Source organism: Tiliqua scincoides, chromosome 4, assembly GCF_035046505.1.
Source record: "Tiliqua scincoides isolate rTilSci1 chromosome 4, rTilSci1.hap2, whole genome shotgun sequence".
NCBI classification, from domain to species: domain Eukaryota; kingdom Metazoa; phylum Chordata; class Lepidosauria; order Squamata; family Scincidae; genus Tiliqua; species Tiliqua scincoides.
Window position 1 is genome coordinate 71,273,013 of NC_089824.1, and position 25,460 is coordinate 71,298,472.

The following is a 25,460-nucleotide window of genomic DNA, read 5'->3' on the forward strand; positions in this document are numbered from 1 at the left end:
AATGGATGGGGACAGTGGCGGGGTGTGTGTGTGTGAGGAAAGGGGTGCCACCACCAGAGGTGTGGCTTCCTGCAGATTTGCCCCCCTTGATCCCCTAGGAATGCCACTACATGCTGCTGCCCAAAAAGTTCTCTGACTCAGTTGGCCAGGTGATCTTAGGGATGGCACTGGGGCCCCACAGGCTCTTGGTATTAGCCACATCATGATGTCCTATCCCAATTTTCCCTGTCCTGCCGACTACGCCAATTTGTAATATTGAAAAATACTGATGCCAATTTGTAATATTGAAAAATACTGACACTCTGGCCTGGGAGCCTCACCCTCTCACTGCCTCTGGAGAAGCCTCTGGAGGCAGTGAGAGCACATCCTAGAGCGTCAGTGCGACTCCTGTCACGCTGATGCCCTGGGCTTCCCCAGCCCCAATGGAGGCTTCTGTGCTGCTTGTAAGCGGTGCGGAGGACTCCTTTGGAGCAGTCTGGGGCTGCTGGAAGCAGTGCCTCAGACAGGTGGGCTTCCAGCAGCCCCAAAGTGCTCCAACGGAGAACTCCACACCGCTCCGTCAGGATCTCGGCTGCCTCCTTCATTCCCTCTTTTTTCCAAAGGGGGAACGGAGGAGGTAGCCGCTCGGAAGTAATTGTGGTGACGATGATGTCACCGCAATGACTTCCGAGTCACGGGTGGGGACGGAAACGGGGGGTTGCCCAGATCACGGGTGGGGGCCAAGGGGTATGGGGGTGGTGGAAAACTGGGGGTTGCCTGGGACGCCAGGACCCCCAGGTATGCCACTGCCTAGAGGCTCATGCCTGGGGCATTTGCCCCATCAGACCTAATGGTAAGTCTGCAACTGAGTAGCAGCTTGTCTGACCCTTGATGCACATAGTCTAATCTACCCTGTCAGTTTTGTGAACCACCAAAAATTGGGTCATGATACGCGTGGGTCTGGACTGTGATAAAGAGGTTTCTGAATGAGGGGGTAATACCAGCCTATTTAAAGTTGGTGATCATGTGTATCCTCTTGAAAAAGTTCTCCTTAGATCCCACTGCGTTTGAAAATTACTGGCCGTTTCCACCACCAGTCCCATTTTTGGACAAGGTGCTCAAGCAGATAGTGGCATCCCAGCTCCAGGGATTTCTGGATGAAATTGATTTCTGAATCCTTTTCAATGCAGGTTTGGGAGATGGAAACAGGCTTTATTGCCCCAGTGGATGGCTTATGCCAGAGGACTGCATGAGGAGTACATTCCTGTTGATCCAGGTGAATCTCCCTGTAGCTTTTGACACTACTGACTGTGGTATGCTTCTGGATCATCTGACTGGGTGGGATTAAATGGATACGATGTTGCAGTGGTTCTGATCCTTCCTGAAGGTAGATTCCAGAAAGTGGTACTGGGGAGCTCTTTTGGCCTGTGGCATGTCACAGGGAACTTTTTTTTTTTGTCCCCTGTGTTATTTAATATCTACATCCAACTGTTGGAAGAAGTCACCATGGAGTTTGGAGTTGGATGTCACCAATGTGCAGATGACACCCACCTCTTTATCTCCATTGCATTGAAAGCTGGGGAAGCTGCATAAATCATGAACTGCTTTCTGGAGTTGCTAAAGGGCTGAACAAGTTGAAACTAGATCCAGATAACACAGACATGTGGGCAGGAGACTTGCAATGCAGGGAATGGATTGTTGACTTGTCCTGGATGAGGTTTTACTCCCTTTGAAGAACTGGGCTGCAGTTTGGGAGGTGCTCCTGAACACAGCGCTGCTTCAGGATAGCCAGTTAGCAGCAGTGGTACAGGGAGCCTTTGTCCAGCTTTGCCAGCTGCATCCATACCTGCAGGGATGTTGCAAGTGATTCTGCTGCCAGAAACCACTGTTGACCCCCAACTGCAGCCATGCTCTGAAAGAAAAAAAACAAACAACAAAAAAACCAGAACCTGGTACCTTCTTCCACTGCACAGTTCTTGTCCCAAACCAGGATGTGTGGGACTTCCTGTTTATTTAAAGGGACTCCCCAAAGAAGGAGCAAGATCCCTTTAGATAAACCAGAATGTCCCATACTTCTTGGTTTCAGAAAATACATCATGCAACAGAGGAAGGTGGGAAGGTGGACAGTGTAGTTTGCATCTGTGTTGAGCTAGCTAGAGGGAGGTAGCGATGGCAGCTCAAATCCATCACTTCTCTTTCTACCTTTACTGATGCAAGCTGGGCTGGTTCTACACACCTGAAGCAGTCAGATGACTACAATTACCTACCTATCTATTGCACAGATTTTGGATTACTGTAACATAAGAACATAAGAACAGCCCCACTGGATCAGGCCATAGGCCCATCTAGTCCAGCTTCCTGTATCTCACAGCGGCCCACCAAATGCCCCAGGGAGCACACCAGATAACAAGAGACCTCATCCTGGTGCACTCCCTTGCATCTGGCATTCTGACATAACCCATTTCTAAAATCAGGAGTTTGCGCATACAATCAGGAGGTTGCGCATACATGCTCTATATGGGCAGTTCTTGAAGAACATTTGAAACTTCAAATTGGTGCAGATGCAAGTATTTCTTGTTCTCTCTCTGCTTTTTCTGATTTGGGGTGATCCATTTTTTTGTTGTGTTGTCTTTCTGTTCAGTTCTGACTTGCTGTTTTTCTTTTAAAGTATGATTGAATATTGCTGTATACTGTAGTTTAATTTTCTGCTTTTAATTGTGATGTTAGCCACCCTACCTCTGATGGATGTAAAGAAAAGGCGGGAAATAAATAAATGGGATGACACATGGTACGAGAAAGGGAGCAAGATGGCAGTGGCAAGAGATGCACTATATTAGAGCATTAATTTTGCTCTACGTTAGGCTAGGGTTGTGCGGTGGGTGGGGAGGCAGGTGAGCGCTTTGAAAAGTGCTGCCACTGTGCATGGCGTGCAAAAGTACACAACCCATGCCCTGTGCTTGCGCACCTCACATGGTGGCAGCAGTGCTTTTCAAAGCACTCCGATGGGTAGGCTCTGCCTCACCTGCCTCAGGCTGCACCTTTTCTTCAAATAAACTAGCCTTTTCAAAAAAAAAAAAAAAAAGTCTGTAGGAGAGCTTCTAGTATTTGATTTTTGTCAGATGTAGACGGGCAAAACAAAATACAAATCTATGGTGCGGTCTTCTTGTTGAGTTGAGGATGCAGGAAGGGTGGACTCAGCACCCTTCTTTCCAGGTCTGAACAGATGTGGTGAGGAAATTATTTGGTTGAGGGCCCAATCCTAACCAACTTTCCAGCACGGGTGCAGCCACAACGCAGCCTTGAGGTGAGGGAACACCATCCCTTGAGGAGGCCTCTGTGACTGCGTCCCCACCACAGGATGCAGCGCGCGCCCCACTGGCACAGCTGCAGCGGCCCTGGAAAATGGGAAAGGACTGGGCTTCTGCGTGGCTTCCGTGCACTGCTGCTGTCCAGAAAGTTCCAGGCCCCCTCCAGGCGCGCTCTCTCCGGCTCTGGGCACGGCGCCGCAGGGCTCCCCAAAGCAGCCGCCGGTTTCCCGCCCTTGCCGGCCTCCCGGAGCGCACGCAGAGTCCGTGCGCTCCCCAAACGCGGCGGCAGCGAGGCGCTGCGCTCCAGCCTCTCTGGCGGGGCTTGGGCGGCGAAGGGGCTGCGGAAGGCGGCGCCTGGGGCGAGGTGGCGGGGCGGCGTTCTTCTCCTCCGCCCCTTATGCCTTGGCTCGGCGTGGCCGCCTCCTCGGAGCGCAGAGTGCCCGGAGTTCTGCTGGAAGGCAAGGGACGCGAAGCACCTGCGGCGCGCCTCCGAGAGGCTGGACTCGCCAGGGCTGGAGCGGAGGGCACCTCGAGGGACAGGCAGCAGGACAGCTCCGCCCGGCTCCTGCAGGCGGCTGTGGTCGGGACTCCCGCGGCGGGTTCAGGCAGCAGGAGAGTCCTCGGCGAGCCGCTTCCAAGTGGAGGTGAGCAGCCTGGGGAGGGCGCAGGGCGAGGCGAGCGGGAACTTTGGATGGGAGCTGCTGGTGGCGCGCTGCCCCGGAGGTCTCTGTCTGTCCCTCCGCCCTGGCAAAGCACCGGGACTTGGGGACCCGGCAGAGCCGTCCAGGGGCAGTCCCGGCCCCACCTTCTGCGGGCTTCCTCGCGTCTGGGTCGCAGCGCCTTCGGCGGAGATGCTGGCACAGCGCGGAAGGGGTTGCAGCCCTTGCGCCTTCCAAGCGCGTCGCAGGCAACGCAGGTGGCTGGTGGATGCTGGCGCGCTTTCCCAACCCGCTGATCCAGGTCCTTGCGCATCGAACCTTCTGAAGGCGTCGGGAACCTTCCCCCCCCCCCGCTTCTTTGGTCCCTGATCTTGCGGGCTGCAAGCAACTGGCAGCCCAATCCCATGCGTGTCTACTCAGAAGTAAGTCTCATTGAGTTCAGTGGGGTTCACTCCAAGGAAAGCATGCATAGGATTGCAGTCCCATTCTGCAATCCTATGCACACTTTCCTGGGAGTAAGCCCCATTGAACTCAGCGGGGCTTACGTCTGAGTAGACACGCAAAGGATTGGGCTATGGGTGGGTAGGTTGCTTACTTACTGTGCTAAGGGGAGGTTGGTTGGTTGGCAGGAACTTTCTCTACTTATTCTCCCCCCCCCCCTTTTATTTTATTTTTATTTTAACTCCACTGATTCCAGCTGAGAACCATGCTGGTGAATAGCCTGAATCAATCTGATTGCTCACATCATGGGGTGAGGTGGCAGCGAGCATCCCTCCTTTCTTCTCATTAAATTTCCACTCCTCATTAGGCAGGAAGAAAGCAACTTCAAGGGTGACTATTTGTCTTTACACAGTTCACCTTCTGTGTTTGCACTAAAGAGTGTAAAACAAGAGAGGACAAAAAGTGAGACTGTTTAATGTTCCCACCTGCTCCAAAAGTCCAGTCTCATATTGTCCAGATTTCAAATCTTCTAGGTGCGGCTGGACCACAGCATGCACAATTTATAATAGTAGGCCCTGAATTTGGGGGTGTCTATCACTTTTTGTGGTACAGAGCAAAGTGGCTGCCAGTTTCTGAACACATTCTACTGCCCTAAGCTAAATGGATTCAGTTTGAGCTTTTTGGAAGGATTCCTTCCCCCTCATAGAAATAGATTAACTTGGAATTGTAATAGGTAAATAAAATTAAAACATTGCTCATACAATATATGACCTTTGATGCATATCTGTAAAACAGGATGGGTAGTTTTGGCATGATGAAAAATTAGTGGATTTTGTTACTATTTTTTTAGAAAGAACACCGTGAATGTAAGCTGTAATGGATAGTCACTGTTTTGGCTTCCAGATAGTTTTGGCCTGATCACTGCAGTACTTAAAATTTTCTTTTTTTTTCTAAGTGAATTTGTTTCTTGGCATTTGTTTTGGTAACACATGGACAATGAAAGACGACCTTTTGAATAAAGCTTCCCGTGTATGAAATTTAAAAGAAATTAATGAGCTTTAGCTCTCTTGCCCTCAATACGCTTTTCATAAAGGGGTGTGTGTTTTTTAAAGTTAATAACTGGATGTCAAAATGATGTGCATTTTATTTATAGCATTTATAGTATGCACCCTACCATACACTGTGCTCATTGTACTGTGTGTAATATTTTAATTTCAGATTTCATCACTATTGGAGATCTGTAGTGATCTCCAATAGTGATGAAATCTGCTTGTAGTGTCACTCTCTTGATGCTTGGTGTTTCATTTGAAACGTACCTGCCAGATAGGACTTTTGCTTCTGTTTGGGAAAGGCATGTAGCATTAAGACCTTATTCTTGTAGAAGGGGTGGCACAAAGGTCAGCTGCTTCTTTGTATTCTGAATTAACTCATTTAAATTTTGCTGCAAATGTGTGTGTGTGTGTGTGTGTGAGAGAGAGAGAGAGAGAGAGAGAGAGACCCTATTCTTTTTGCCAAGGTCAGTCAGTGAATTTAAGGAAGTTTTGAACTTGGCTTGTGTCTTAGAGCCAGAACAAATGATCAGTTATTGTATGGGAAATTACTGACTTGAGGTTTGTTCCATTGTTTTTTCCCACTTAAAAAATCAAATCAAATGTTTGAAGAATGAATTTGTGTACCCAAGAGAAATATCTCAGTCAGGCCTCACGCTTGTCAATGTCAATCATCTTGTGGAGGTATTCAGGTCTACTTTTGAATGCATACAGAATAGCGTGTTACCACATGAATTCCTTTTTAAATGTTTCTTGAACCAAGTGGAAAAGACTGTACAGTACAGTTTTTACAGTACAGTACAAACTGTACAAGACTGACTGTACAATCACCGTTGGGGAAGGAACCCTATTAACGCTGTGAAAAAAACCATAGATGAAAATATCCATATAAAAAGGTTAATTGGACAGTCAGTTAAAAAAAATGTGAAAAAAATCAAAAATATGTGATAAAAGTAATGTTTTTCTAGCTCTTAGATTAGAACAGTGTTTCTCAACCAGTGGTATGGGTACCACCAGTGGTACTTGAGGTGATGTTTGGTGGTACTTGAGGGAACACTGGGCATCTGCTATCCGGCAGCAAGACTACCAATGTGACATGACAAATATCTGTAGGAGGCTTGATTTGGTGGGCAGAACTCCAAAGCCTGCTTTTCACACACTGTAAAAAGCCTTCTTGCCATCCTAAGACTTTTAGGGCGCAATCCTACCCTGCACTGGAACAGGCAAACCAAGAGGCTTAGGCAGAGGCAAGAAGAAACTTTTCCCCTTACCTCCGGTTAAAACACTCTGGGCCCTATGGGTCTCCTTGGACTTGCGTCACCTCCTGAGGTGGTGCAAGTCCGAGGACAGTGGAGCACCTTGAAGTCGCTCCAATCTCCCCAGGAACAGGGGTTGGGATCAGGCATAACTGCCATATCCCAGCCCCGCCTCCCACTCCCCACTTGCCCGCCCCTGGGGCTGCCCACTGCCCGCCCTCCCCCTGCCCAGGAACGCCTCCCTCCCACCTCCCTCTGTGTGCTGGTGCACCTTACTCTCGAGGAGGCAAAAATGTGCTTTACGGAATGTTTACAACCCTCTTGGACCGGCGTAAGAGACTTGCGCCGGCCCATGGGCACCTCTGGATTGTGTCCTGACTTGTGTTTATCATGTTGTATCTGGCCTCTCAATGCTGAAGTAACTGGTGATGATGTAATCACCAGTTTCTTCCGGTGGTACTTCCAATAGGTGAATTGTGCAACATGGTACAGTGGGGGGTAAATGTTGAGAACAGGGGTGCCCAAATCCCCTGTCCAGGGGCCGTTTGCGGCCCTCAGGGACACCCAATCCGACCTGCGGGAAGCCCCCAGTCTCCAATGAACCTCTGGCCCTGTGGAGGCTTGCTGGAGCCCGCATTGGCCTGACATGACTGCTTTCAGCATGAGTGCAGCTGTTCAACTTCTTGCATGAGCTGAGGGCCAAGGGCTTCCTCCACTGCTTGCTGTTTCACATCTATGAAGCGGCGGCGGCGGCGGAAGAAAGGCTGGCCTTGTTTTGTGCAATACCATCATTCACTCATATAAGTTCAATTTCTAATATATTCATTTATGTAAATATATGTAAATTTATTCAAATTTTAAATGTAAATTAATTCTTTTTTTCCTGGCCCTTTGACACAGTGTCAGAGAGATGATGTGGCCCACCTGCCAAAAAATTTGGACATCCCTGGATTAGAACACCTCAGGAAATGGTTCCTCATGAGAAGTTACCACACGTAGAAGCAGTTTCTACTGCAGTCTTATGGAACTTATAAGCAGAGGTGTTTGTTTCTGGTGAATAAGATAAGATTCCAGTCTAAGTCTTACTAACACAATGGGCTTATTTCTGAGTAAAATAAATGTCATTTTCAAACACTTTTAGTCATAAGCAGTGCAGTAGCGGACCTGCCGTTGAGGCACCCTGGGACAAAGGTCTGTGATGGCGCCCCCTGCGAAGCTGCAGGTGGGGGTCACTCACCTGCAGCGCAATGGAGCCTTGTGCGCTCCAGGATTGACTGGGGAGGCCGTCTGAGGCTTCCTCACGGTCTTGTTCTTCTGGTACAGTTTCTATTTGCATTGGGAGCCTCAGAAGGCTTCCCACTTGGTCCTAGAGACATGTGCCCGGGGCATTTGCCCTGTTTGCTTAATGGCAGGTGTGCTGCTGAAGCAGTGGTCTCTAACTTCATCTGCTTAATTGTCTGCAATCCTGTTTGCTTATCCAAGAGTAGGCCTGACTTACAGTGCAATCCCATGTCTGTCTATGCAGAAGTAAGTTCCATTCTGTGGGGCTTATTCCCAAGGAAGTGTATAAGGATTGCAGCCTTATTTCTGAGGAAACATGCATAGAATTGTACTGCTGAACAGTGTAAGATATGGCGTAACTAGAAATGTGTTTAGCTTTGGTTTCAGAAAGTGAATTAAAATTAGCTTCAAGTAGGAAATTGAGTTTTTCCTAACTGCACTGATTTACTTTCTGTTAAGATAGTCTCTTCCTTCAAGTGTTTTTTTTAATGCAGTTTTAATTATGAAATACATAAAAGCAACCTTGACTTTCTACCAGTAGCTCCATTTATCTCCCCTTGCTGCTTCCGTGTACTTGTTAGTAAAATGTGCCAGGTCTCACAAAGGGATAAAGCACATTCTGTAGTAAAAGAAAAAAATTAATTGCCATGATGTGAGATACTTTTCATTTTCCAGTACCTCTGGACGCCAGTTATCTGTGCCAAATTATTTTTATAGGTTTTTAAAAAAATATATAAATTTATAGTCCATTAGGGAAATGGTGTTTTCCTTCTATATAATGTTATTTGACATTATTTATTTTGTTATTCATCACATTTATGTCTCACCCTTTCTCTAGCGCACATTATTTATTTAATAGCTTATTTTGCATTTTTATTTTCACAGCAATTATGTGAGGTAGATTCGACTATTAAATGGTGTCTGACCCTAGTAAATTTCAAAGTTAAGGAGGAAGGAATTTGAACCCAAGTCTCTCCAGTCCAATCCATTGCTTTATTTCAGTGTTTTTCTACCAATGGTTCAAACATCATGGTTCAGTATGACAGATGATATTTGATCCGTCTGCCATAGGGACCACATGATGCTGCTTACCTGGCCTGAACTCACTGGGAGGTGACTGGTGTGATAGTGCTTTGGTATTAAGATATGGCTGTGCAGTGAACTCGCCCTTCATAAAAGGTGTGGGTTGGGGAAGAGAGGTAAAACAGACAAAAAGAAGTACTTCTTCACACAGCTTATAAGTAATTGATGACATTCACAAGATGTGGTGATGGCTGCTTGCTTAGGAGACATTGAAAGGGGATTAGACAAATAACAATTAATAACAATAATTACAGCATTTGTATACTGCTTTGAGTATTCTTATGAGCAACTCGTAGAACTCTTCACTTCTAGATGGAATCCTTCACGGCATTGTCATATATGGCATGCGCGTAAATTCTTGAAGGATAAGTTTATCACTGGGTTCATCATCATGATGGCTATATCCTAGCTCCAGGCTCAGTGGCAATGTGCACTTGAACATCTGTTGCAGGGGTTATGCATCTATGCAGTAGTGTTGCTAGGGCGGGAGGACTGGGTTGGGCCGCCCAGGCACAGCAGTCTGGCCGGTCTGGCCCATACCACGTTGTTGCTCAGTGTTTCATTTCATACTGGAAGGGCCCTCCCACCCTTCCTCTAGTTGGCTCCAAATGGGGGCACTCCAGAAGCAATTGATGGTGACGTGACTATCATGTGGGCCACCCAGGCACAGCAGTCTGGTGGGGGGTGATGCCCGCATTGTCCAAGTTTCCGGCCCATACCACATTGTTGCTAAGTATTGCATTTCATGCTGGAAGGGCCCTTCTGCCCTGTCCTCCAGGTGGCTTCAAATCACTCTGGAATCAATTGATCGTGATGCAACGATATCATTACCTTCACTTCTTCATATAACTACCTGAACTTCTGGAATGAGACTGAAGTAAGCCCCCCCTCCCATGCACTCTGAGGCAGAAATGCCTGTGTTCTTACAGGTTTCCCAGAGGTATCTACTGGGTCACTGTTGAAAACAGGATGCTGCAGTAGATGGACCTTTGTCTGATCCAGCCAGGCTATTCTTATGTCCTTAGGTTATAGAAATCAGCAAGTAGCATCAACTAGAAAAGGCTCACCCTTTGCTTCAGGGACAACTGTAGGACAAGCTGTCCACTTCTGCACATATCAGCCATCTCTTTTGCCAGTGAAACTTGCAAAAATAGCAGGGGGGAGGGGGTTCCACTATCATGCTACCATGCTTTGCCCATTTTGTCCCATTCTTCCTCCATTTATGTTTCTTCTTTATAGTGAACTTCAAACAAATGAACCCAATTTTTTTTAAAATTTATTTGATGGGATTCTCTTTGACAACTGAATTAAGACAATTTTAGGGTGCAATCCTAACTTGCGCTGGAACAGGCAAGTCAGGAGGCTTGCACTTCATTCAGCGCAGGATTGTGGCCAGAAGCAGCTTAACCAGAGGCAAGGGGAAACGTTTGCCTTTACCCCTGGGTAAGGGCTGCTGACCCCAATAGGTCTTCTCGGACTTGTGTCACCTCCTTGAAGTGGCGCAAGTCCAAGGAGAGCGGACTGCCTTGAAGCCGCTCTGATCTCCCTGGGAATGGGGGCTGGGATCTGGCAAAACTGCCAGATTCCAGCCCCACCTCCCGCTCCTCGCCTGCCCGCCTGTCCGCCCCCGGGGCCACCCATTGCCCTCCCTCCCTGCACCTAGGAACGCCTCCCTCACTCCTCTTCCCTGCCCCCCCACGCCTACCTTTCTCACTTGTGTTGGCCCTGCGGGGCCAACACAAGCACCAGAGGGGAAACCGGCATGGAGGCGTCTGTCAGCCTCCTCAGGCCAGCTCTTCTCGGAGCAAGTTTGTATTAAATATAAATATTTAAATTAAACCACAGCAACTGCAAAACTTAACTTAGGCTGCAATCTTAAACGTAGGATTGTTCTAGAATTGGATTGTTTCTCCAGAAACAACACAATCCTATGCATGTCTACTCAGAAGTACATGTCATGGGAGTTAAATGGGATTTACTCCCAGTTAAATGTTATAGGATTTCACTCCATGTCTTACTGAGCTCAGTGGGGCTTACTTCTGATGTTTAGGATTTCACTGCCCAATCTACAGTCTGAGAAAGACCTGTTTATCTCTTTTTTTCAAAGCATTAACATGAGTTGACAACAAAACTGGAATTAAGTGAGGCAAAGAAAAATGACTTCTATATAAACATACGTCACAGAGTACCAGGAGATGCTATATTTCAGTGGTTCTCACACGTTTAGCATCAGGACACACTTTTTGGAAAAAGAATCTTGTCGGGACCTGCCAGAAGTGGTGTCATGACCGGAAGTGACATCATCGAGCAGGGAAATTTTTAACAATCCTAGGCTGCAATCCTACCCACACGTACTCAGGAGTAAGTCCTATTTACTATCATTGTTAAAAGAATATACATAGTAGTCTGTTAAAAGTACAGTTCTGTAACATTTCCCCAAATGCAGTCACATGCTATGGTAGCATCAAGTCTAATCTATTAAAAATGAAATATTGAAATGAAAGGGACCCACCTGAAATTGGCTCGCAACCCACCTAGTGGGTCCCGACCCACAGTTTGAGAAACACTGCTATATTTTGTTTGTGTTTCATTCAACATGATGGACATTAAAGATGGACACTTAGGCTGCAGTCCTAACCACACTTTTCTGAGAGTAAGCCCATTGAACAAAATATAACTTACTTCTGAGTAGACCTGGTTAGGATTGTGCCCTTAGAGATCAAGGTGTTACTGAATCTGAGAACGTAACATTCTAGTTTATCATAGATTTTTCACCACTCTTAGGGTGTTTCTGGATGATGCAGTTACATGGGCAAGGAAGGATTTAGTATACAGAAATTGCTAACTTTCTGACTTTCTGTTGCTGTACAGCAGGGTTATGAGAATATATATGGTTTCCCAGCATTTAACCCACAAAACCGAGTTGCTGGGAAACCGTAATTCTGTTCCTAATAAGTTCATTTAGTGAGCTATACAGAACGTTGTTGCAAGAGCCAGGGCACTACTGGCTAGTGCCTACTACATAAATTGAGGTCAGTGACACTGCTCAACCTTCCCTTCTTTGCACCACTTCTCTGTAACTTGGAGCATCATTTTTAAAATCTTTAATCTTATACAGATTAAAGGGTTCATCTTCACAATGATGTGGTCTTTTAATCCTTTAAAAACCAACAGAAGTGGTGAACTTCAACAAAGGCAATCCCCTAGCTTCCTTAGAAAATTCCTCTTTTCATTTTTATGTACCTGTTCAATCCAGCATTACAGCACACGGAAGTGTGTTGTAATACTGAATTGAACAGGTATACAATGACCATGTGCACACACCAGCAAAGCAAACTCATTACAGCTGTGCTTCCCACTCATATGAACACAAGAACATTCCAATTTGGGCCGTGGATAGGGCCATCACAAATGACCCTTCAAGAACTTTCGGAAAGATTCAAATTTTGGTAAAATGGGTATAATTGGATCTTTCTTTGGAGGTTGGAAAAGATAAGTACTGCAGTGCACTTTGTATACTGAAAGTACTACAACTGGAATTCACAGAGGCCTATGTGTACAAAGAATCCCTGCACATTTGTGCGACTGGTTTTGCTTTTCACCAGCAGCGCCCCCTTACCTCATGAGGCTGAGGCATAAGGAGAGCCCTTAACCTCAATGAAGGGCTTCAACTGAAAGGGAGGAGCTGAATGTCTTGTGAATGGAATAATACATGGAGCTCTTCGGATCCCAGTCTTTATAAATCATTAGTCCTTGAATGGCTCTTCCTTTTTAATGCATAATTGTTCTTGCCAAGTAATTCATGCCACTTGCTTTAGAGATGCAAGACTTGTTCTTAATGACAGGGTTTTCATAAGTGATTGTAGATAACTCCTTAGTCTGTTGCACTTCACTTGTGAATTTTGTTGATATGGACTATGATGGAGAAGAATGCCATTTTAAAACTGATTCTAACTATTGTATTGTCAGCTACACATCTGAATTACAGCTGTGGGAAATTCAAAAAGCAATCAGCCACACTTACGAAAGTAGTGAAACACTTCTAGGAGCTGAAGACTATACAGTAGTCAGTGATGTCCTTCCTACAACTTGTACTGTATTGTGCTGATGTTAGTACCTAGGGGTGTTTTTGTTAGTGACCAACGCAGAATGTGAAATAATGAGAATTTCTGCTCCAGTTGCGATATAAAGCAATATTAAGATCAAAACATGAAAAACTACTCATTTCATGAAATAACACCACTTTTGCTCACTTTTGAGGAAACCACGAGTAGTTTTCATTAAGACGGCGAGCCCCTGAAGCATTTCCAATGGTGGAGTGACTGAGTAAAAGTATCTGCTAGAGCAGGGGTTTCCAAACTTTTTACAAGAGGGCCGCATCATCTCTCTGACACTGTCGGGGACTGGGGAAAAAAGAGTTAATTTACATTTCAAATTTGAATAAATTTACATAAATGAATACATTAGAGATGGAACTTGTGAATGAATGAAGGGCTTGCAATAGCTCATGGCTTATAAAAGGCCTTGTACAAAGCAAGGTCGGCCTTTCCTTTGCTGCCCCTGCTCCATCACAGACATGAAACAGCAAGCAGTGGAGGGAGCCCTCAGCTCACAGGAGGTCGTCATGCTGTTGGTCGTCATGCTGAGAGCATGTTGGTCGTCATGCTGAGAGCAGTTGCGTTGGGCCAGAATGGGCTCCAGCAAGTCTCCAGAGAGCAAGAGCTCATTAGAGACTGGGGTCTCCCAGCAGGCCGGATTGGGAGTCCTTGAGGGCCACAAGTTACCCCAGGGATGAGGTTTGGGCACCCCTGTGTTAGAGGGTGTCCACATGTACTGCAGCTGGGGAGGGAGGAAACATGCATGGGTAGGGAGTGGGTAGGGAGTGGGTGGGATGTCCAAGTAGGGAACCAGCACTGTTCTATTTTCTGGAGTTGAGGCATTTGAGTTCTAAACTGTGATCTGTAAGTGATCTGTGATCAGGTGAATGTGCTCGGATCAGGATCTCTCCAAGATACTCTCTGGGGCTTGTCTGTGTGATGCTGCACTTTTGAGAAGCTTGGTAAACCAAGCAAGGCTCAGTAAAACCTTTCTCTGATCTTATTTTTTTCTGTATTTGTACTGCACCTTGACTTGATCACTTTCTGTGGCTTTTTTGCATATTTTATGCCATTCTGGTATGCAGAGGGGGATACTGTGAATAAAAAGAAAATTCTGCTTGCCTGTGTGGTGCTGCATTTTTGAGAAGCTTGGAAAACCAATGAATATGTATGTATATATGTTTGGTAATGGTCTAAAATGATACAGAGTTCACACTTGAAATGTTTATTGTGCTTTATTGCAGTTTGTACAATTTTGTCATCAAAATTGTGATGTTATCAAGTGATGTCATCAAGCAGGAAGTGATATTGTTAAGCAGATCGCATCCAGAAATAAGCACTTTTTTCTCACAAAGGGTGCAATCCTAATCCCTTATGTCAGTGCTTTCCAGCACTGGCATAGCGGTGCTAGTGGGTCATGTGCTGCATCCTGCAGTTGGGTGTCACTTATGGAGATCTCCTCAAAGTAAGGGAATGTTTGTTCCCTTACCTCAGAGCTGCATTGACCTTATGGAAAGCACTGGAAAGCACTGGCATAAGAGGTTAGGATTGTGCCCTTAGGAACTCAACAGAAGAGAAATATGCAAATCTTGATCCTGTTTTCAGGATAGGGGAGAACTCAATTATCATGCAGGCTGCCCTTTAGCAGTGATACCTCTGTCCAGCTCAGCACCTGAGAGCAGCTGATGGTGGTACTGGGAGAGCCCAAGGGCAGGATAAAGGACTTCTGCAGGCCACAGCCTTCTTCTGCACAGCCACAGACTTCTGCAGACCCAGGGCTTATGTTTGACACTCCTGTTTTTTAAAAAATGAAATAAAAATATGCAATCTTAAAATTTCTTACAGTCAACCATTACGTTGAGCTTAAAAACAATGCACAGGCAGATGCCAATTCTACAGCATTGTGTCTTACAGAACATTTTACTGCAGTTTGAAAAAGTAACAGCTCCAAAGAAATACCCACTGTTCCATGTTCTAATATGACACCGCATTGGAAAAATGATGAATGCTGTGTGCTGCATATTGGAAATAAAATAGACAATGTGTAGATAGCAGCTTGCTTAGCTCTCAGTTTAGTACTTATATGCCAAACCTGAAGAAAATTAGCTTGAAAAAGGAGGAACTTCTTTTTTTTTTTTTTTAATTTGGCAGCAACATTCATAAGATGCTACCTATCTTGGTCCTGTCATTGCTGCCACCTGCAAAATGGGAGACCAGTGCCAGGGCAGATATCTGTAAATAATTATTATTTGGATAGCCAAGAAAGGTGGTCAATTTAAATTAAATCATATTTTCAGGTTTCTAAGGGCGCAATCCTAACCCCTTATGTCAGTGCCTTCCAGCACTGGCATAGCTGTGCCAGTGGGACGTGTGCTGCATCCTACAGTTGGGTGACACTCACAGAGGCCTCCTCAAAGTAAGGGAATGTTTGTTCATTTACCTCAGAGCTGCATTGCCCTTAAGTCAATGCTGGAAAGGATTGCGTCCTAAGTTATACATTTCCTGAGCAAGCATGAAGATATTGATTATTACAACAAATAAAACTTACCTCTTTGCAGTTAAATGAAACCTATTTACTATTCAGGAGCAGAATCCACAAATTCTGGTCATACAATCCACATGACTTTTATAGTACAGAATTTGTATCTTAGTGGAGTGATTGTGAAATTGTACACATCTAATCACTTAGGGCCTAATCCTGTCATCCTGCAGCGTCAATCTTCACATACTGCCAGGGAGATGGCCATCTCAGAAGTTCAGTACAACATTTTGCAGCAGCCAGGAAGAGGGAGGTGCCAGTGCAGAGGCCAACATAGGTGGGTGCTGGGCTTCTTTACCAGTCGGAGAGCAAATTTGCCACTGAACGTAGTGCAACACAAGGAGTAAGAGTAGGGATTTTTGGTGTGTATTCTGAAGTAAGCAGGAGTTGGTGGGGAAGCCAGTGTATGTACCTCCAGAGGAGGTTTGGCTCAGGGATGCTGGCTGGTAACCTCTTAGACTTGGATTGCAAAGTCAACTTCAGAATGTTTCTGGCTTCAGAGAGGTACTGGAATTCAGCTGCCTTGACCCTTTTGGGGATTGATGTTGAGAAGCGTTGACAGTCCCCAGCTTTGAGTCAGGGTTGGAATGCTCAAAGGGGGAATGGACAGATGCTTGCTGTCTCCTCCAGGGTATGCGCTTGCAAGTAAAGGGGGTGTGTGGGATATTTGGGAGGTAGGACCTTCTACAGGGTTTTGACAGCATCTTGTTGATTGGCATTGATTTAGTAAAGGTGACCCAATTTTAATCCATACACTCTGTCCGGTGTATTTATTTGGGGGGGGCCATACACTCTGTCCGGTGTATTTATTTGGGGGGGGGGGTTACTAGGGCAAAGAACAGATTTTCCACCTTTAAAAGTTCTACCTGTTCTATTTGTTTGATTTACTTTTTAAAAGACAATCGACGGTACTTCTTTTAAAGTTAACCCCTCTCCATGATGAATGATATGAGATATCTCTGAGGGCACATTGAGTGTATTAATAGTTCAAGGCTCCATAAAGTTTTAAACATAAGTTGCTGCATACAGTTACATTTGTTTTACATTTCTGAAGCTTTCTCCCCAACTGTAGCATCTAGAGACTTAATTATTTCTAAAGAAAACTCCGATGGTGAAGAACAAGGCAGTTGCTTCAGAGAAGTGCTGATCCACTATACTGCCACGCACCAGCTGCTTCCGATCCCTTGTTATGCAAAGAGCAGAGAACAAGAAAAAGACATTAAAGACAGCACAGTGTGGCTGAGCAGATGGGCCTGGGGAGAGACAGTTTATAGTGGGACCAATCTCGTGAGAGTGTTGCCTACATGGGGACTGCAAGACTGTGCCCAGCACTTCTAGTTTCAGGGTTTCAACCTGCATACAATGGTAATTATCAGGCTGTTTTTCAAACATGTGTCTTTACAGGAATTTCTGTAAATGGTCAACAGGAATAGCCCATATGGACCATAAAGCTGGAGTGGTGTGTGTCCACGTTTAGTTCAACTAGACATGGAAGCTCACTTAAAAGTTTGAAGAGTTTTTGAAAGCCTATGGTTGATATACTTGCAAATCCACAAAGAGAAGAAAGCTTTCCAAACTCTCCAAACAGGTTAACCTTCCCTTTTGTAATGGTACCCTACAGCAGTGGGTTGCATGGCACCTAGCTCAGCCAACATTGAAAACACAGAGCTGAAAATACAGGGTACGGAGGTGCAGGGCAGGATGGCCTCCTGATGGGAGAGAGGCATGGTGCTTTGCCCTGAAGAGGTGGGAAGATGGGATGCTGGAAAGGAGGAAGGGCTGTGTGGTTGGAGAAGGATCCAAGTCTGTGTTCTGCTTTGATTTCCAAGCTGAAATGTTTGAGTTCTGAGCTATGCAAAGTAATAGAAGAGTGTGCTGTATAATGCGACCTTTGGTTGATCATGGCTTAGGTTTGAAGCCTAAATTGATGAAGTCATTTCCAGCCATGACATCACTTCCAGGTTAGTGACATCACTTCCAGTGGGTCCCCACAGATTGTCACTCTAAAACGTGGGTCCCAGTGCTAAAAGTGCTAAAAGTTTGAGAACCATTGCCTACAGCATATGAAGACACAAAGTTGAATTAGATGTGCTCCCTTGAGCAAAATTAGCAATGAAATTGTTTATGTTTTCAATTGATTGTACGTTCTTTGAAGTGAAGGAATGAAGGCGAAAACATCTCAGATTCTTCTGTGATACCTTCTTTGACTTGATTGCCATCAAATGGAAGAACTCTCATGACCTTTTGACCTAGTGCTATTGAAAATGTCACAAAATCAGAGAGGTGGTGTGGCTCTTCACTGAGTAATTTACTTAGTTAATTAGGTCATAAATTCGAAGTGATTTTAGATGCATGTTTTCCCATTGCGATTTTTGTTTTAGTAATCAGCATGATTAAATGAATGACCTCAGATGTTCTTTGTCCTAGACAGACCTTTCAGGAAATATTGAGTTATATAAACTAAGGAGCCTAGTCTTAGAACAGGATGCACCAACAAATAAATGTTGAGAGTGGGACATAAGCATCTCTGTACAACCAAAGCGTCACAAACGAAGTACAAAGTACATAATATTGTACGACTGGAATTTTACTAGTATTTCCAGCAAATGCTCATTTATCTGTTGACACATGATTTGCATTCTTAATCATTACACGGCTGTACGAGAATTTGGTTAGAATTGGCTGCCAAGCCTTAAACAGTGGAAGAGGAAATGTTGTTCTCAAATTTAACAAAAATAATTCTGCAGCAGGTAAAAGAATGATGAAAGGTAATGAATGGTACTTTGTAAATAATTCATAGGTGTTATTCTATTGTAGATATTATAAGTTGTATTGATGTGTTATACTGCTGCTATATATAGAATGTATAAACTTTTTTTGAAAGACTACAATGGAATATACAGATTGTTTTATGAAGACTTATGCTTTTTCTGTTTTGAAAATTTTTAATAATTCTTATTTGTTAATGGTGTTAGCAGGAGCAAAATTTCTTTCTGTTTTTAAGGGAGGGCACTTGACAGAAGTCTTGAGATAAAGCTGTTTTCAAGGTCATATATCTTCAGAAGACTCAGCTGCATATCTTTTTCTATCAAAGTGGTGACCTATTTAGAATAACTTATAATGCATGGAGTCACCTCAGTTCCAGAATCCTCTAACAGACATGGCTACTAGCATTGATGTGTTGGTATCAAGCTTTGTGATAGCCTGACTAGTGGAAGAGCATGAATTTTCTTAGGTCATTGAGACAACTGTTCTGAGTGGTTTTCCCCCTCTTTTTGCACTGCCCTGAATGTTGATGAAGCAGGAAGGAATACAACTGGAGTGCAAGATGCTTTCAGCTTTCTCTGAAGCTGTCCAATTGTTACATGTATCACTTTTTTAAAGACTTTGCGGTGGCAGCTGCAAAGTAACCTTGCTCCTTGGCAGCCATTGTGTCTGCAAAGTCTCATGCAGCAAATCTGTTCTGCTTGGTGGGTGACCTAGTAAAACCTAGCAGTTTCCATCTGTAAGTTGAGTCATAAACTGTCAGTTGAAATGAATTTACTGCCTATTGTGCTGACAAAAATCACTTATATTCAGTTCAACCTAGAAGTCACAACTTACAGAGTTTGAATATCTGTCACTCCAGTCTTATCCTGATTTTAGGTTTCCCTTCGTCTCCCTGAACATGTTACTGTGAATCTCTTGTGGCATTGGTCAGTAGAGTCTTCTTTTAATTTCAGAAACCAGATCATGTCAGTTTGCTGCAGAGAATAGAGTGCTATGGCATTTTAAATACTAACAAATTCATTATGGCATCGGTTTGCCCACAGTTTGTTACTCAGAGAGTAAGGAGCCAAGTGGGGCTAACAGCTGACAACAATGTTCCCTAATTCAATAGGAATCAGTTACAACCTGTATAAGAACAGCACAAAGTTCCAGTGCCTGAGGAAAACTGTGGCCTCTGAGGGAGCTCACCAAAGCTGTGGGTGAAACATCACCCATTAGTTTTTAGATTATTATTATTATTATTATTATACATGTATTTATATACCGCCTTTCTTGGTCGTCAGATTTCTCCTCAGACTTCATTCAAGGCGGTTTATATGGGCAGGCTGTTCTAAATCCCTGTAGGGATTTTTACAATTGAAGAAGGTTCTATCTTTCAAGAACCACAACATTTCAGATGGATCTTTCTGATCTGGTATCACATTCTGGCCTCCAGTTTCCTCCCACGCAAGCTGACAAGCAGCTCCTTCATCTTTCACATGGAGGGCAGCCAAGACGCTTCTTTGCTCATACCAAAGAGCAGGTGGAATAACTCGGCTCAGCTTGTCAGCTGCTTCAAGGTATCACCATTCTCGGTGCCGGTGGCCTCGAACTGGCGACCTGCGGATGTTATCTTCAGGCAAACGGAGGCTCTACCCTCTAGACCAGACCTCCTGCGTCTCGTTTTTATTCTAGTCTTTTTAGTTTTTAGTCTCTAGTTTTAGTTGTAATCCTTAGTTATTTTAGCTTCAAGTGCCTTTGGGTTTTTAGTTTTCAGAGTTTTTAGCTTGGTTTTAGTTTTAGCTTCCAAGTTGAGTTTTAGTTGTTTTTTAGCTTTCAGTTTTTAACTTAGTTTTTTTTGTGTTGGTGATAGTTAGCCCCTTTAGAATTGGTTTAGACTCATTATCAGTGCTTCTCAAACTGTGGGTTGGGACTCACTAGGTGGGCCATGAGCCCATTTCAGGTGGGTCCCCATTCATTTCAATATTTTATTTTTAATATATTAGACTTGGTGCTCCCATGGTCTGTGATTGCATTTGGGGAAATGTTACAGACCTGTACTTTTAACAAGCTACTATGTATATTCTTTTAACAATGAGAGTAAATAGGACTTACCCCTGGGTAAGTGTGGGCAGGATTGCAGCCTAGGATTGTTAAAACTTTTCCTGCTTGAGGTCACTTCTGGTCATGATATCACTTCAGGTGGGTCCTGACAGATTCTTACTCTAAAAAGTGGGTCCTAGTGCTAAATGTGTGAGAACCACTACATTAGATAAAAAATGCTAGACCACTGCATCAAGCCTGAAAATCTATTAAGTTCAGTATGGATTCCAGCCATGAAAGCCTTAGCATGTTAATCAGTACACTGATTATATTCTGCCCTATGGTAGACTACTATTCAAATAATAGTTTTTCATCTCTTCAGATCAAGGGCATGTAATATTTACTTTGTGTGCACACTGGGTAGCCAAGCAGTGTTTAACTAGTGGCTTGTGGGATTATATGAAGTGACCGTGAAGAGTATACCATAGTTGTAAGTAGATAATTCCTACTTATACCTGCATGAGAAGTCACTGATCACACTATGACCTCAGTTCCAAAGTCAGTTTTGAATAGTGATCTCTTCCTTCCTTTTCTGAAGTCCTTTTTTGTTTTCTTCGCATGAGCAGCTTATCCAAAAGCATTGACTCTACTCAGCACAACTAGGGCTGTTGCTCCATTGGGACCCTGTGAGAGTAACGGATAATGTGTTCATTTTCTGAAAGCTGCCATTCCAAATCTATATAACATTTCCCATCTTCTGAGTCATCAAATGTCCCTAGTTGGGTACATCTTGGGAATAAGCAAAGGTTCATTTGAATTTTTATTTATTTATAAGGCTTCCTAAAAGGAAAGCTTCTGTGAAGTTTCTGGTTTTTCAAAAATATTTTATTTTTGTGATTTTTAGCAACGTTTTTGGGTTCATCAATAAAAATGAATGGCCCAATCATATTTTTCAGGTATGCTGCCACCAATTAAAGATCTTTTGATAGTCATGTTTCCTAGTTCAGCTTGCTTAAGTCATTTAAATTAAGTGGCATTTAAACTGCTAATGCTTGAATTAACCAGTATCCTTTTTGTATTGATAATGTGATTGACTGGAGTTTGAGAGATTAGCTGGCAGACATTTTGACTTGGAATAATTAGAAAAGCAGAGACTCTGCCATATGCCACCAATACATGCTGATGGTCAGGGTAAATCAGGAGAGCTATTATTGAGGTCAAGGGTTTCAGCATATATAATACTGAAGGAGAGAATAAACCAATAGTAGCACATCTAGAAAAGTACATAAGAACAACTCCACTGGATCAGGCCATAGGCCCATCTAGTCCAACTTCCTGTATCTCACAGCGGCCCACCAAATGCCCCTGGGAGCACACCAGATAACAAGAGACCTCATCCTGGTGCCCTCCCTTGCATCTGGCATTCTGACTTAGCCCATTTCTAAAATCAGGAGATTGCACATACACATCATGGCTTGTAACCCGTAATGGAGTTTTCCTAAAGAAACTTGTCCAATCCCCTTTTAAAGGCGTCCAGGCCAGATGCCATCACCACATGCTGTGGCAAGGAGTTCCACAGACCAACCACACACTGGATAAAGAAATATTTTCTTTTGTCTGTTCTCCCAACACTCAATTTTAGTAAATGTCCCCTGGTTCTGGTGTTACGTGAGAGTGTAAAGAGCATCTCTCTATCCACACTGTCCATCCCCTGCATAATTTTGTATGTCTTAATCGTGTCCCCCCTCAGGTGCCTCTTTTCTAGGCTGAAGAGGCCCAAACGCCATAGCCTTTCCTCATAAGGAAGGTGCCCCAGCCCAGTAATCATCTTAGTCTCTCTCTTTTGCAACTTTTCCATTTCCACTATGTCTTTTTTGAGATGCGGCGACCAGAACTGGACACAATACTCCAGGTTTGGCCTTACCATAAATTTGTACAACGGCATTATAATATTAGCCATTTTGTTCTCAATACCTTTTCTAATGATCCCAAGCATAGAATTGGCCTTCTTTACTGCCACCACACACTGGGTCGACACTTTCATTGACCTGTCCACCACCACCCCAAGATCTCTCTCCTGATCTGTCACAGATAGCTCAGAACCCATCAACCTATATGTGAAGTTTTGATTTTTTGCCCCAATGTGCATGACTTTACACTTACTGACATTGAAGCGCATCTGCCATTTTGCTGCCCATTCTGCCAGTCTAGAGAGGTCCTTCTGGAGCTCCTCACAATCACTTCTGGTCTTCACCACTCGGACAAGTTTGGTGTTGTCTGCAAACTTTGCCACCTCACTGCTCACCCCTGTCTCCAGGTCATTTATGAAGAGGTTGTAAAGCACCGGTCCCAGGACAGATCCTTGGGGCACACTGCTTTTCACCTCGCTCCATTGTGAAAATTGCCCATTGACACCCACTCTCTGTTTCCTGGTCTTCAACCAGGTCTCAGTCCATGAGAGGACCTGTCCTCTAATTCCTTGACTGTGGAGTTTTTTTCAGTAGCCTTTGGTGAGGGACCGTGTCGAACGCCTTCTGAAAGTCCAGATATATAATGTCCACGGGTTCTCCCGCATCCACATGCCTGTTGACCTTTTCAAAGAATTCTATAAGGTTCGTGAGGCAAGACTTACCCTTACAAAAGCCATGCTGATTCTCCCTCAGCAAGGCATGTTCGTCTATGTGTTTTGAGATTCTAACTTTGATGAGGCATTCCACCATCTTACCCAGTATAGATGTTAGGCTGACCCGCCTATAGTTTCCTGGGTCCCCCCTCTTTCCCTTTTTAAAGGTTGTTGTGACATTTGCTATCCTCCAATCTTCTGGCACCGTGGCCGTTTTGAGGGACAAGTTGCATATTTTAGTCAAGAGATCAGCAACTTCATTCTTCAGTTCCTTAATAACTCTTGGGTGACACCAGGGCCCGGTGACTTATTGATCTTTAATTTATCAATGGGGTCTGAAACATCTTCTCTTTTAACCTCTATCTGACTTAATTCCTTGGTCAGGAGGGGCTGTTTGGGCAGCGGTATCTGCCCAAGGTCTTCTGCCGTGAAGACAGATGCAAAGAACTCATTTAATTTCTCTGCCATCTCTAAGTCTCCTTTTATCTTCCCTTTCCCTCCCTCACCATCCAGAGGGCCAACCGCTTTTCTGATGGGTTTCCTGCTTCTAACATATTTGAAGAAACTTTTATTATTCCCCTTAATGTTGCTGGCCATGCGTTCCTCATAGTCACATGGCCAAGTTCCTCTTGGCCTCCCATATCACCTTCTTACATTTCTTTTGCCACAGTTTATGTTCTTTTTTATTCTCCTCATTAGGGCAAGACTTCCATTTACAGAAGGAAGCTTCCTTGCCCTTTACAGCCTCTCTAACTTGGCTCATTAGCCATGCAGGTACCCTCCTGGATTTAGTGCAACCCTTCTTTCTTTGTGGTATACACCTCTGCTGGGCCTCTATTACTGTTGTTTTAAGGAGCCTCCATGCACTCTGGAGAGATTGGACTCTTTTTACCTTCCCTTTCAACCTCCTTCTAACCAACCTCCTCTTTTGAGGGAAGTCTGCCCATCAGAAGTCAAGGGATTTTGTGAGAGATTTCCCCCGACGTGATGTTGAAACAGATCGCAGCATGATCACTGTTCCCCAATGGCTCAGTAACATTGATATCTCTAACCAGGTCCTGAGTACCACACAATATTAAATCCAGAGTCACCTGCCCTCTGGTGGGCTCTATGACTAGCTGTTCTAAGGCACAGTCATTCAGCATATCAAGGAATCCGGTCTCCTTTTCGTGACCAGAACACAAATTGATCCAGTCAATATGAGGATAATTGAAGTCCCCCATGATTACAATCCTGTCCCTCCTTGTCACCTCCCTGATCTGTTTCCTCATTTCAAGGTCTCCTTCCGATTTCTGTCTGGAGGACAATAGTACGCCCCCAGTATTACATCGCTCCTCAGGCCTGGGAATTTCACCTACAGAGATTCCACGGTGGAGTCGGACCCACCTTCAATCTCTACTTTGCTGGATTCTATCCCTTCCTTAACATAAACAACCAGCCCATCTCCAACACGCCCCTCCCTGTCCCTCCTGTAGAGTTTATAGCCTGGGATTGCGGTATCCTACTGATTCTCCACGTTCCACCAGGTTTCTGTTATGCCCACTATGTCAATGTTTTCCCTTGTCATCAGACATTCCAGTTCTCCCATCTTTGCTTGGAAACTTCGGGCATTTGCATAAAAGCATTTGTGCACGGAATGCCCCAGGATGGGCTGCTATTAGCTCCTTTGTCTCCGCATCCTCTCACTGTGCCAAATCGTCTATCACATCCCATCACGCTACCATTCCCAATTTCTTCTCCTACTCTGCCTTTGTCTTGTTGTGTTCTAACCCCCCCATCCTCGTCCCATAGGGATGAGGAGTCCCGAACCGGATGCCCCTCGGCTCCTGTCGGCCTTCCCCAGGGATCAGTTTAAAAGCTGCTCTACCACCTTTTTAATATTATGTGCCAGTAGTCTGGTTCCATTCTGGTTCAAGTGAAGCCTGTCCCTCTTGTACAGGCCCTGCTTGTCCCAAAATGTTCCCCAGTGCCTAATGAATCTACACCCCTCCTCCCTACACCACCGTGTCATCCACGCATTGATCTCTGCCTGCCTAGCTGGCCCTGCGCATGGAACAGGTAGCACTTCAGAGAAGGCTACGTTTGAGGTCCTGGCTTTCAGCTTCCTACCTAATAGCCTAAATTTGGCCTCCAGGACCTCCTGACTACACTTGCCCACATCGTTGCTGCCGGCATGCACCACAACCACTATCTCCTCCCCAGCACTGTCTACCAGCCTGTCTAGACGAGAAGTGATGTCCACAACCTTTGCAACAGGCAGGCGAGGAGGACCATGCGGTCCTCACATCCATCGCACACACCCCTCTCTATGTTTATAATAATCGAATCCCCCACTACAAGAAGTCCCCGACCCC

General features: G+C 44.7%; 1 protein-coding gene across 1 annotated transcript in view; it reads left to right on the top strand.

Annotated features, from left to right (window-relative positions):
- The first annotated feature begins 3,744 nt into the window (after positions 1 to 3,744).
- KCNG2 (potassium voltage-gated channel modifier subfamily G member 2) overlaps positions 3,745 to 25,460 on the top strand; it is a 75,164-nt gene continuing 53,448 nt past the window's right edge. The window contains exon 1 of the mRNA XM_066625097.1: positions 3,745 to 3,931. The gene's annotated coding sequence lies outside the window, so the exon portion shown is untranslated. The remainder of the gene's footprint in view (positions 3,932 to 25,460) is intronic.